Below are 14,547 nucleotides of genomic sequence, written 5' to 3'. Positions count from 1 at the left end.
AAATAAACAAACTACAACCCACTTAATTAAACGCTTAAGGAGATGACATTTTAACATGTAGGGGAAAATAAGTTTATAAATATGACTAAATAAAGATTGCAGAGTGCAAATAATCACTTTAAATTGTTTTAAAGGCATTAAATTGGCTATGGTGTGATGATATGGAGGTGAGAGGCTTCTTTAAAAATTATCCACCCTTCCACTGTCTCCAGCTGACTTCAAAACACCAGGAGAGTCCACTGGCTCTTGTCTGGGGACCAGATGGCCAAGTGGATCCAGGGATGTGCAAGGACTTGGACTTGTGTTGTTCTTAATTAATTTATTAGGTGTTAGAGGCTAAATAGAACTAAAGCAAAAATATATTTGGATACCCCTATGTTTCATTATTTGAAACAGGCCAATTCTTTTTTGGCTGTATTCTTCTTTGAATCTTTCTTTTTATATTTAGTTCTGATATCATCCCCATTTCCAAATAAGAAAAAAAAAGTGTTGAAGAAAGGCCATGAATTTTTTGTTTTTTTGTGTGTGTGTTTGACTCTGGTTGTGATTTTATTTTTATATTTTCATTTGTATTGGTAACTATACAGAGTAACAATGGGCAATTGACAAAGATAACTTTTCCTTTTATTTGTGATACAGAATTCTTGATGGCCCAGGCTGTTGTATCACCTGTCGCTTCTAGCCCTGACATGTACAGGGGAGGTGGGACATTCTCCTGAGCTACAGAAGGAATGGTCTGGTGGTTAAGACAAAACACAAATCAAATTTATTAGACTTGTCCACTGTCGGCAATGGTGATCTATTTGCTGGTGTTGCCATTCCTGGAGCCAGAGCGTTCCATGGCTTCCACAATATTCCTGTTTTTTTTTATCTTACCAAAGACCATGTGCTTGCCATCCAACCACTCAGTCCTAGCAGTGCAGATGAAAAACTGGGAACCATTTGTGTTGGGTCCAGCATTGGCCATGGACAAGATACCAAGACCCTATGCTTCAGAATGAAGTTCTCACCATCAGACTTCTCCCCGTAGATGGACTTGCCACCAGTGCTGTTATGGCGTGCGGCATTACCACCCTGGTACATAAACTCAGGAATAATTCTGTGGAAGCAGGAACCCTTATAACAAAATCCTGTCTCCCCAGTGCTCAGAGCATGAATATTTTCTGCTGTCTTTGGAATTTTGTCTACAAACAGCTCAAAGGAGATGTGGCCCAAGGGCTCTCTGTTGACTGAGATGTGGAAGAACATGGTGGGGTTGATCGTGGCTGTGGGAAGGAGACTGGTGGCGTCTGCAAGGCCTGAAGGATTATTTATACATCACCTTCAAAAGAGTGACTGAACTATTTACTTTTTTGGTTTCCTAGTTGATAACAAATTATATTAACTGAGATAGCTTTTATCTTCTTTTTTTTAGTTATTAGGAGAACATAATGATGGATGAGGGCTCCCTTCCTTGGAGAATACCCTGTGTTCAGGTCATGGGAATTGTACACCAGGACTAGATGACATCATGTCTGTGTTACTGTGTAAACTTTACTGAGAACTTTCTTCCTTTTCCTTCTAAGTCTTCTTGCCAAGAGTCAAGAGTATAATTCATTCAAAGTGGCCAATAACTCATTGGCAATGCCATTTAATCCAAGTTATATACCTTAGAAAGAGTGGGTAGCACTGAAACTGACTTTCTTTAGCCAAGTTTTTTAGTTTGTAGCCAAACTTTTAAGATTGTAGAGATGATGAGAGTCGACAGCCTGTGATCTGTTTACCGTTGAGAAGGACTTGTGTCTTTTTGAAACATGTGACATAAGCCAAAAGATCCATGGACATTTCATATTGGAAGTTAAGAAGCCTGCAGTGTTTTCATCCTGTGAAAGACAGGCCCACCTCTGGAAGTGGTCTGCAGAGGAACAAGGAGATAGAGGCAGGAATTTTTGTTAAGAAACATCTTTATGCTCTAGCACTTTGCCAAATATTTGGTAAAGTGTGTAGAGTTCCACATAATGAAACTGATGATTTGGTTCTGGAAAGCTTTCCAAGCAGTTATGACTACAACCATAGAAAGAAATGTCTCAGTCGTGTTCCTCTACCAGTTGTCTCATTCTGAGCCTCGGAGCACACTGGTGTGTCCAGTGAGTCATGTGCAAATGGCACCCCTGTGCAGCAAGGCCTGATGACTTGCCTTTGATGTCTGTGGTTGTTACCTAGCTGAATTTGAAAAATGTCTTCCTAAGTCAGTAATTTCAAATTTGATCTGATTTATGTTGAAATTTATTTTGATTGTTAAAAACTAAGCTTAGTTGTTCCTAAAAACATTCCTTGTTTTATATAACCATAGTTTTGGCAGAAAGGAAGACTATTATTTTCCTGTTTGACATGTTGCAAAGGAATATATCTAATTAAAAACAACAGCATTAGAACATTTACAATTTAACAAAAAAGAGGAAGTAAGGTAGGACCTGTATCATACCACTTCTAATGAAGAGCTTGTCTTTCAGAAGACCATTTTTGCCTGACCCCATTCTTTTGGTGATATGTTTAGGTCTCCTATAGGTTTGAGTTTGGTCATTAGATCCCACCTATAGAGGAAGTACAGGATCAGATTTGGCCTGGGGCTTTCTGAGAAAGGGGAGTGTGAACAGAGAATTTGTTTAAGGGAGCATCATGCCAGAGAGCACAAACTATAATTGGGAATATAGAAGTAGACACAAAAGTTGGAAGCCAGAAACATTCTGTTAGTGGTTCAGATCTTCTGCCCTGCACTGAAGTTGGGGACACTGGAGATGCAACTAGTGAGCCAGCAGGTGATTTGTTTCCATTTCTTGTCATGAGGTCACATATCCTTGGGCCAGTAGCTTTCTAGGAGCCATAACCTCAGGAAGGAGATGGCAGCAGTTTGATTCAGGCTCGTTTCAGCGGAGAGGTTTTGTGGAGGGACCCTGCCCCAGCCCCTGGCTTCAAGCATTGAATGCAGGTCCCACATCTGCTGAGGCACTTTTTTTTTTTTCATGGTAAAACATATCACACATTCAGAGGTGTATATGAAATATTGCATAGTTTAAATAATTGTAAAACGACTCTCCATGTTTCCCCTCCTCAGGGTGGAAATGAAATATTGCCAATCCCTTAGAATACCCCATGTGTCTCTCCACTCACATCCCTCCTTCCCAGATATAATCACCATTTTAATTTGTTATATAATCACTTCCTAGCTTTTGTTTATAGCTTTAACATTTATGTATGTAGCCCTAAACCAGATATTTTTTTATTCTTGCTTTGAACTTTAAATAAGTGGAATCATAGTATCTATTCTTCTTTTGGCAACATTATCAAACATTATATTTCTAAGATTTTTCTGTGTTGATGTGTGTATCTGAAGTTCATCATGTTTCCATTGCTGTATGGTATTGCACTGTATGAGTACACCACAGTTTATTTATGAAACACTTTTTTTCTCATTTTATCTAACAGGGGTCAAATCCCTGCTCCCATGGGTCCAGAAACTCTTTGATTCTGTTTCAGTTTTATCTTGTTTTTGAGCCCAGTTATGTCTTTTTGGTTTCCTGTTGTATATCTGTTGTTACTTTGTGTTTGGAATAGAAAAATTATGCAAAGCGTGAACTTACTATACCAGATGGGTCAGAATTTCTCAATTATAATCCTTGAACTGTTTTTCCTGTTAAACTGTAAATAGTTTTAAACATGAATTTGCCCTCATTTTAAAACTCCTGGTATTGCATCTTTTATAAACTAAAAATTTAGAAACAATTGCATATTAAGATTCTTTTTATTTGAACATATAATACCTGAGTACATCTTGAGTGATAGAAAGTTTTAATTTCCTAACACCCTGAAATATTTAAAGAAGATAACCTTACATAGGCTAAGTAGTGCTGACTTGTGTAATAGAGATCAATTAACATTTACAAAATTCAAATATGCACACACTAGAATTGCAAATTCACTTCTGTCTAAATGGATTGAAAATGAAAAATGAAAATGAAAAATGGATTGAAAATGAAAAATTCTTCCTACTGGTTATTTTGCACCTCTTGTCAGTCTTCAGATATAGACTGTACATTGAACATTTCACTCACTAGGATGCTTTTTTTTGCCAGTTACAGAACCCAGAGTTTGCTTAAGTGAACTGGAGGCTTTATTAGAAAGAACCAAGGGAATCTAAGTGAACCCAAGGCAGTATCCAGGAAATGAGCAGTATTTGGTGATCAAGGAATTTCTCTCTATTTTTCACGTTTAGCTTCTTCCTGCAGGGCTGCTTCATTCTTTCCTGCCCTGCAAACTGGACTTGGTGGGAAATGGTCATTGTCAAAATTTTGTATGTTTATATCTCTTTCCTTTAAGAGCATTGTCAGACTGGATCTGAATTTCTTTTAATCCAGATTTCAAAAGTTGGTGTCCAGGTGGCCTGACTTTGCTGTTTATTTTGTAACTGTGTGCATGAATGTGGAGAGGAAGGGCAAACACTTAGGACAAAATGTGTGCTTACTACAAAATTTAATTGCATCCTCTGCAGAGTTCAATTTTTTTACTTGTTCCTTTGCTTGGAATTTCCTTGATGTAGCACAGAAGTTGACTATCTTTTTCTGTAAAGGGTCGGACAATAAAAATTTTAGGATTTGAGGGCCAGAAGTTCTCTGTTGCTATTGTTCAAACCTGCTGTTATAGCATGAGAGCAGCTATAGACAATAAATGAATGAGTATGGCTGTGTTCCAATAAAATTTTATTTACAGAAACAGGCAGCAAGTCAGATTTGGCCCAGGATCTGTAGTTTATTGACCCCTGATCTAGAGTATCAGTGAAAAATGGGAGCATTTACTCTGGATGGAAGTCGGGACACAATGAATATTCATAAAATTGTATTATTTTTCATTAAAATAATTGCAATGTATAGTGTGGTAGGGCACCCTACTGAAGATTTAATTTATAGTTGGTCTTTTTTGCTACTCTAATGAGAGAGATGCTCAGAGAACTTTTGGTAATGTGAATCACTCCAAATGATAAATGTTTTGTCGTGAAGACTGGGGCTTCCTTGAGACTATTAAGCTCTATTGGCAGAGGGCAGTAATTAGCCTTTGCCTTCAAGAATGAGAAAAGGGGAAGCTGCCAGTGGATGTGGCGCCAGAGAAGATAATCCAAATGGCATCTTAAGTCGGTGGGTGTAAAGCATGCCATTGTCTGGTTAGGGAGGGGAGTAGGCCCTTTTATTTTAAGGACTGCAAAAATTATTAAAAAAACAAAACAAAACCTGACCCCAGGGTGGATTCTTAGGACTGGAACCAGTGATGGTACTTGCGGTTCTGTAAGTGATGTAGCTGAAGCATTCCAGATTCAGAGCCTCCCAGATGGAAGGGATCTAGGGGAGGAATGGTTGCATGCAGGACTGTGCAACTCTGGAAAATTAGCTGGGCCACCCTGTTTGAATGTAGCTGTGAGGGAGTGGCATTATTTGCATATTAGTCCCATCTTAAAAGGCTGTGTCTGCTTGTGCTGAGAGCTGGACAGTCAAGATTTCGCTGGGAGTGGGCTCATGCATTTGGACAGCAATACCACTTGGAATGAGAAGCCAAGGAAGTGAAAGCAGCAGGAATGCATGAGTCACCAGTGCTCTCTCTTCTTATCTCTGGAAGACAGACAATCCTAGATAAGTAAGATAATGGGAAAACCAAGAGAGTGGGGGCAACCATAAGGGAGGTACTGTACTTCCTGCTCATCTGACAATAGGAGGTTGAGCTAGTTTTAATTTAATATGAGGAAAATAATGTGTCTATATTGGGACCCTGAATATTTATGGAGCAATTAATTCTTAGTACAATGCAAAGATTTAGTTTTCTCCTTCTCTGTCCTTGTGTTCTGGTTATCTATTGTTGCATAATAAAATATCTAAAAACTTAGGCAAATAGCAACCATTTATTATGCTCATGGATTTTGTGGGTCAGGAGCTCTGGCAGGGCACAGGAGGGATGGTTTATCTCTGCTCCATAATGCCTGGGGCCTGAGCTGGAATACTGAAAGGCTAAGGGTGACTCATCAGCTGGGGCCTGAAATCATCGGGAAGCTTGTTCACACTCACGTGTCTGGTAGTTGATGCTGGCCATTAACTGGGGCATTAGCCAGAAATCCCACATGTGGCTTCCCCTTGCAGCCTTGGCTTCCTCACAATGTGGTAGTTGGTTTCCAAGGGTAAGTACTGAAAATAGAAAGCCAAATGGAAGATGCATCACCTTTTCTAACCTAGCCTTAGAAGTCATATGTATTATTTCCACCACATTCTGTTTCCTAAGACAATCCCAAAGTCCTGGCCAGTTTCAAGGTCATGAGAAATGCCTCTTGATGAGGAAGTAGCAAGGTTGGAAGGAGCACGTGGAACCAGAAATATTACTGCAGCCATTTTTGGAAAATACAATATGTCATACCCTCTTCCACCCCCACACCAAATCAGGCATCTTAATTAAGAGAAATTCATTTGTAGTGGTTTGTGGTTAAGTAAACCAAGTGTTGAAATACATTAATAACATTAAAACCAATTTGATAGTTTCTGCTCTTCCATTCATTGGTTGTAGCAGCTAATTTTGAAAATCAGTGTTTCTTGACAGGATACTTGGTAGTAGGTAGTTTACAGATACTAGGTAAATTAACACAGCAGTTATTGTTCTTGAATGCACAAATATTTGAGATAAAATATTAATAAGCCAATAATATTTGGATGCAACAGAATAAAAAAGTCCATCTAATGCAAAGTGGCTTTCTTTTTCATTTGACATGGGAAGACCTGATTTTCTCCCTTCACTTTCATATCAATGTAGGAAATTTAAAAGTCAAGTCGCTTCTGTATAAAGTAACAATGTTTATATTGTATTAACTTAAAAATTCAGATAATATGTTTCTCCTCTACTGATAAATCCCATTTGTTTGTCACAATCAAGCATGTCAGACAAGGTTGCTCAAGTTTTCCAGGAAGAATGACAATGTAATTACTATCCAAATCTGACCGAACAGAATGAAAGAAAGCATGTGTAGGGAAGAAAACTACATCAGTGCTCAAAGTGGAAGTCCTGGCACATTCACAAATCTGAGGAACATATGTCAGATAGAACTCAATATCAGCCAACTATGGTGAAGACAGCACATAGAGTAATGGGAGGGAAGTAGAAGCATCATTTTAACACTGAATCCTAAATATAGGAGCTGGGGTGTGGGATGTATTGAAGGCAGTGCTGGGGGTGACCCACTTGCAACCTCTTTGTTGTAGATGAAATGCCTGATGGGCATATATCCAGTTCTATCCTTAAAAATAGTAAATAGGACATTCCATATATTCCTAAAATGTGTCAAAAAATTAGAAAGAAATGTAAATGTGTATACATTTTCACCCAGCTATTTCACTTTTGGTATCTTCCCTAAGGAATAATTTGAGAAGTTGATATAAATATGAAGATTTTCATCACAGAGTTATTTATAAGACAAAAATACTGAAATGCCCAGAATGTCAATCAATAATTGGCGATGTCTTAATTTCTCTCCAGTCACAATGAATCCCATTAGATTTGTGTATCTTTATTTACTGAAATAGAATGTTGACCATATTGTAGAATTAAGTGACGTTTATTAAAAAAAAAAAAAAAGTATTGTTTCAGTTTCCTGGTTGCTAAAGCAAATGCTGGGCAATGGGTTGGTGTAAACAACGTGAATTTATTGGCTCACAGTTTTGAGGCTAGGAGAATTCCAAAATCAGTGCATCATCAAGGCGATGCTTTCTCCAGAAGACTGTGGCATTCTAGGGCTGGCTTCTGCTGATCCTTGGTCCTTAGTCCTTGTCACATGGCAATGCACGGGGCAGTTTCTCTTGGCTTCTCCTTTCTCTTCCAGGTTCTGTTGAGTTCCAGCTTCTGGCTGCTCCCTGTGGCTTCTCTCTTTCTATGGCCTTCCCTATAAGGTAATAGGATTAAGACGCATACTGATTCAGTTGGGCCACACACCTTAACTGAAGTAGCCTCATCAAAAGGTCCTATTTACAGTGGGTTCACACCCACAGGAATGGATTAACCTTAAGAACATCTTTTTCCTGGGGTACATAGCTCAAAGCCACCACAGGTGTGAACTAATTTTTATACATGAATACATACCTCTCCTTATTTCTATTTACGTTAAATACTAACACTGAACAGTTGTTGATATTAAAGTTTGGCAGTTATTCTCCAAGAGGTAAGTGATTTCACCTTTTCTTTCTAGCATATGTTCTGTGCATCTTTTATTATAATCATGTTTTACTTTTGTAATTGGTAAGGAAATTAATTTTAGTTAAAAAAATTTTTTTTTCTTACCTTGGTTTCTTTAGCTGATGAAATCTGGAAGCACCACTTCCTGGCCATATATGTGATTGGATTCTGTCAATCCCCTGTGTAAATATCACAGAACTTCTTGGTAGTGTGATTTAACATTCCCTTCCTCACACCCCTGTTCTTTATCAAATTAGCACATGAAAGTAAACTTTATTTAACTTCAGCTTGTATACCAAGTGACCAATTCACTCTGTCTTTCATGGTGCCTAGAGAATGTACAGGTTGTCTCTTGTTACAGAATAATCTTGATTCACCTGAACAAAAATAATGGGAAACAAGACCAGAAAAAGCAAATTCCTCTTATTAAAAAGGTATAATTAATACACCAATCGATGTAAGGGACTTATCTTAATATTTCTCCGGGAGATGCGATGCCAATACACACCCAGCCCCATCTCCCAACCCTCCATTCTCTATGGCGGCTGTTCTGCATCATGGAAACAGATGTTCCCAATAAAATATCTTTGGTCATCAAAGGTTGTTATCCTCTGTCTGCTCTATTTATCATGGTGAGAAAATGCCAAGTACATTATTTAAATTAAAGTAGATTAACTAGAACAAACCAGTTTGTGATCATGTTTACAGCTGCCTTTTTGCCTCTTAGGATATAATTATTCAGAAATGTGAATGACTAAACTCTTGTTCATATGTATATTAATGTTTATCTCCAAAGAGTTTCAGGCAGTTTACAATAGGTGACAGATTTAGCACCATAAAAGAGGGTAAAATGATAAAGGTCATTTTACTGATTAATAATAGCAGTAGTGCCTTTATTTAAGTTCTTCTATGTAGTGATATCCACTATCCAGAAAAAATTTAATATGAAACAAAAAAAGCCTTAAGGGTCAAAATCAGTACCTCAAAGTGCTGATATCACAAAGTCCATACTCCCAAGCTCATGCTGCTTGTCCAGTGTGAGTTCCTCAATTTCAATCACTGTTTCTGTTAATTTATACAGAATTTTAACCAGGTTGGTTGTGAGGCTTGTCCACCTAGCACATATTAGAGGCTATAGATTCATGTAGGGTGGAAAAGGTGCATCTTTTTAAAAGTACTACCTCTGGTAGGTACAAGATGGGATGGCTGATAGCTACAGCTTGACAGTAAGACAGGAGGCAGCGACACTTCAAGCATGAGACCCAAGGCTGCGGAAACATACAGCCTGCCTCACTTCTTGGAAATTACTGGATTGGAGCTCAATATAGATCTTAGGTTTAAAAAAACAAGGCTTTAGAGCTTAAAGGTAAACGTCAGCTATCTGGAAAATCAGCTAATTCCACAACAATGTTGGATAAGCCAGGCATTATGCTTCCTCATTTGGCTCGGACTCTATTTCAAAGGCCTTATATTTCAAAAGACCTGACTTTATTCTTCTGCTATTTTATTACATGGCTTTGAAAATCAAAGAGCTAGTTACAATGGATATTTCCTAGAAGGAAAGAAAACATGTTGATTTTAATTTAAATTATCTTAGTCAGACCTCTTTTAATTACCAGGAACAGATCTGTACTAAAATTAGCTCAAGTACAAGGAAGTGTTTTTGTTTTATTGGAAGTGTGGCAGAGTAAGCTGAAAATCCCTGAGCTTTTCAGACACTCACCTGTGTGAGGGACGAATCCTAGAATTTAGGGAAAAATCATTTGGCACCATGGACTGAGAAAAGAGTGGGAAGTTGTGTCATATAACTCAGGACAGGAAAGGGGTGAATAACTCTCAGTGCAAGAAGAGCATGGTTTTACTTTGTAAGAAATGGGATCAAATATGTTTATGGCAGAGGATACATTTTTTCATGGGCACCCTATGGAGAATTTGAAGAGAGAATTCATCTTTATGATGGAAAAATCCTGCTTGTTTTAAATGCTTCTTTAGCATAAAGCTAGCCACAGCCTGGAGTGGAAACTCCCCTCCACTCCAACACCACCATGAGAGCAGAGCTCTCTTGTCCTTTCTACCTCCCAAGGAGATCCAGTAGGCATGGAGAAAGAGCAGTAGGCAGTGACTCTGAGGTATCCTGAGGGTGTGAAATTTTCAAGCCTTAAGAAGAACCTGAAGCAGAGATAATTCAATAGGAAGAGAGGCTGATCCTGGAGGACCTAAAGGAAGAAAGGAAAAAGATCAGGGAAGAGAGCTTTGAGAAATAAGGGACAAAGCAAAAAGTCAAGGAATAAGGGAAGAAAATAGATCCTCCATCTCTGCCGAACCCATATGCCACATCACACACACATACACACACGACACTAACATATACTCTGTATGACTTTAGAACGATTATCTAAATTCTTCGTTAAGGAACTATATACCTTCACCACGTCTTCTGTGAATTTAGCTGGGTAAAGGCAAGCAAAGTGATGTCCAAGGGAGACAGGATTGGTCCTTCCTTCCATGGACAAGGGATGTTGGCAGCACCTCACTGGTGATGATCTAGATGGAGAAACAAGATGAATCATCCCTCACCCCAACTATTCGCTCCTCGAAGATTGCTTGAGACGGAAACGCCCAGGGTGAGTGAAAGAAGCCAGACACAAAAGAACAAATGTAGTACCATCTCACTGATATGAAATGGGAGAATAAGCAAACTCATAAAGTCAAAATCTAGAATATAGGCTACCAGGGTCCAGGGTGGGGATAGGAAATGGGGAGTTAATGCTTACATTGCACATTCTCTATTGGGGGTGATGGAAAATTTTTGGAAATGGATGATGGTGACGCTGGCACTATGTTGTGAATGTAATCAATAGCACTAAATTGTATATCTGAACATGGTTAAAAGAAGAAATTTTATGTTGAATATATTTGACTAGAATAAAAATTTTAAAACAAAGCATGGCATTGTGTAGCACAAACAGTGAACCATAATATAAACCATGGACTATAGTTAATGGTACAGTTATAATGACATTATTTAATCACTTATAACAAGGTGTTAATAATGGGGGGGCATAGGAACTCTGTATTTTTAGAATGATTTTTCGGTAAACCTACAACTTATCTAATGAATAATAATAAGAAAGGATCAGAGCTACCACATAGGGGTATATAGTTATACATGTAATCAAGAGTGTCTAAAATAAGTGCAGTATGTATGGAATCAGTTTACTTTAAGCTTGTACTTCTCTTACCATTGATTGGAGTTAGAGTCAGGATGATAACGGAAGAATTGGATTTTCTGCAGTGGGGATTTTTCAGTTAACAGTTTGAGGCTAATTCAGCTGCACAGTTTATCTTTTGAATATGAATGTCGTGTTATCAAACTCCCCCCCCCCCACACACACACACAGGAGAAAGCAGATTTATAGTAAATGTTATAATCTCTCCATTCTTCCCTTGTAGCTATGGAGGAAAGTCTTAGTTCTCTCTGATAGGCAACTCTATGTGACATCAGGAAACCCCTGGAACTGCCAGTAGATAGTGTAAGGCTTGCTCTACAATATGGTAGCCACCAGTCACTTGAGGCTATTGAGCACTTGAAATGTGGCTGGTCTGTACTGAGATGTTCTGTAAGCTCAAAATATACATCAGAGTTAAAAAACTTGATCTAAAAAATGAATGTAAAATATTTAATTATCCCTTGATCTTCCCTTTAAAGAATCGGCACCCTGAATGCAGTGCAGCTACAATGTCACAGGTATTACAAAATCTTTTTCCCCCCAAAAAGGTTTTTTCAAAGTAATTCATAAAGATTATTTTGCATTCTAAGGTGAAAATAGGTTATTCCTCTTCCTGAAAATTTTCAACAACTCACCATTTTTAGCATGTCATTCAAGGTATTGATGGCCTTTTACTGTATCCCCCGGATGTCTTAGCCAGCCTCAGCTCCCAGTGCTCCTCTCCGTGAACCCAAACCCAGGCCTCTCCATGTGCCACGTGTAATAGTGCTCTGAGAATTGCCTCACCAACTCAACTTTGGGTAAGGGCATGGCTAGGCAAAGATGCTGCATAGTTCTACAACAAAAGGCTTGGCTCTAAGCTGATTAAAGCTTTTAATATAACTAAAGAAAGAACATTGCCTTCGAAAGGGCATGTGGCCATCCCTAGAAGCATACAGAAAAAGAGGAGCAGGAAGGCAGACTCATTCAGTGCTCATTCTGGCCCCATCTATAGGAGATGGTGTCATCTAGGACTATCAGTATGTGCAGTCATCCTTGAAACATGTCTCTTTTGTGGAGCTGGACACATATAGATATCAAAATGATTCCTTTTCATTTCACTAGCCGACCTTATTCTGACTTGTGTCCCAAGCACGTTTCCTGTTACAGGGCTTTCCATTTAGCCTGCCTATGGGGAGACTGTGTGCTGGCCAGGCAATGTGGATGTCCACTTTTCCGAGAGTTATCATTCCTATTGTAAATTTATAAATTGGCATTTTGATTTACATTCTCTAGACTGTTGGGAGTTGGTGAGTGTGAGTCATCATCTCTAAATCTCATCAGCTCTGAGACATTGATTAAATCAAATTCTGGAGCTGCAAGGGGAGAGGCTGACCCTAGACAGTTGGAGTTAATCATCCCAAATGCTATTTGCCAAGGGGTTCCTTTTTAATCAACTCCATAGCATGTGGTTTATACTTACGTTTAACACTTATTTAATGTTATCTTGCATCAGAATCAATTGTTTATATGGCTGCATTCCTTCCATGTTAGACTATAAAGTCCCTGAAGACTGAGAGTTGCCTTCATCTCTTTATCTGCAATAGTACCCAAAAGCTCTACAATAGACATGTGGTTGCTGTGTGTGGCAGATGATGACTTTCGTTTTTAAAGCAAAAGCAGATGATGATTGCTTTTGAAGTTATGATTTTGAGAATATGTATAATATTTTCCTCCTTCTGTTGAGAGTGTTGTATCATTGGAATAACACCTCAGAGTGATGCTTTTAAGCTAAGTCTTTTCAGAGGCAAAACTGTTACCATATGGTTTACCTGAAACTATCAGTAAACAAAACTTTTAAATGTTGCGGCTATCTGATTTGATTCTATTAGGTTGTAAAGTTATATGTGGAAGTTGGGAATGGCAACTATTTCCATTTACTTTATTTGATTTTCAAAGCAGTTTTTGTTAGACATTGAGTAAATATAAAATAATCTTTATAAAACCAATAATACAATGGATTTCTGTGTTCCCAGTACTACAGTCAGTTTAAGATAAAGTGCATTAGCATTATCTTTGAAATCTTGAGTCCCTCCACATTCTATAGCCACCTTTCTCCTACAAGGAACCTGCTATTCTGGGTCATATTGTTCTTTAATTAAAAATAAAAATATCCAAACACTCTGACACTTATGAACATTCTTGGCCAAACTTAGAGGCCATATTTGATTATGAGTTTATTATTATTGAATATTTTATGAGAAACAATTAGAAATCCCAATATGAGTGGTGGCTGGGAGAGACCATGGTGTCTCTAGAGGTATCTGTTACCTCATGCAGAAGGGAGTATGTTAGAAGAGTAAAAGGAATGTTAGGCATGTGCTTAAGAAATACAGATCCTAGTGTTTACTTGTAGTTTTAGAGCAAATAAGGTAATTTATGGGATCCAGGTTTGTAAAATGGTGGGATAACCATAAAGACACAAAATAGTCATATGATTTCCCTGAATTGATGTTTGGATGATGCGATTCTTGTTAGCAGATTCTTCTGGGTGCCCTGTCAGGCTATAGAACAGTGGAAAAGGTCAGCAAAAATTGGCTCTAGACTTATAGTGGTTTTTGGAAACCCCTGTTCTCAGAAGTAGGAAAACACTTAGCTCTAAAACCTAATATATGCCAATGGGTTGTATTATTGTAAGACATAAACGTCCTTATTTCCTTCTCAAAAATCTGGAATTAATGCCTTTCCCTTAAAGGGGAAGATTAATTCATTAATTAAGTCAGAATTTTTAATAGATTATTTGGGTGTGCATGCAATAATCTTTTATCCTGGCCCAAGTAATAGCAACTCATACCAGGAGGGTGTCAGGGAAAACACATTACAGTAATGGATTTCAGTAACCTGCTTCAAAGGGGAACATTTTAATGGTTCTGTGTGCCATCGTAGTGTTTGTTATTTTGATATTACAGTAATGGAAATATATAAAGCTAAAGGGCTGTGGTTAGATACATTAGGCTACTTGAAAAGGGCTGCTAGTCAGTAAAAAAGTACCTCAGAATTTGGTGCCTCCTATATTATGCCCCAGAAATTAAATAAAAATGCTTGA

General features: G+C 38.1%; 1 pseudogene; it reads right to left on the bottom strand.

Annotated features, from left to right (window-relative positions):
• Positions 1-743: 743 nt before the first annotated feature.
• LOC119535413 lies at positions 744-6,123 on the bottom strand (annotated as a pseudogene).
• Positions 6,124-14,547: the final 8,424 nt, after the last annotated feature.

Source organism: Choloepus didactylus, chromosome 5 (assembly GCF_015220235.1).
Source record: "Choloepus didactylus isolate mChoDid1 chromosome 5, mChoDid1.pri, whole genome shotgun sequence".
In the NCBI taxonomy this organism is placed as follows: domain Eukaryota; kingdom Metazoa; phylum Chordata; class Mammalia; order Pilosa; family Megalonychidae; genus Choloepus; species Choloepus didactylus.
Note: the sequence above shows the minus strand (reverse complement) of the source record. Positions and strands in the feature narration are given on the sequence as shown.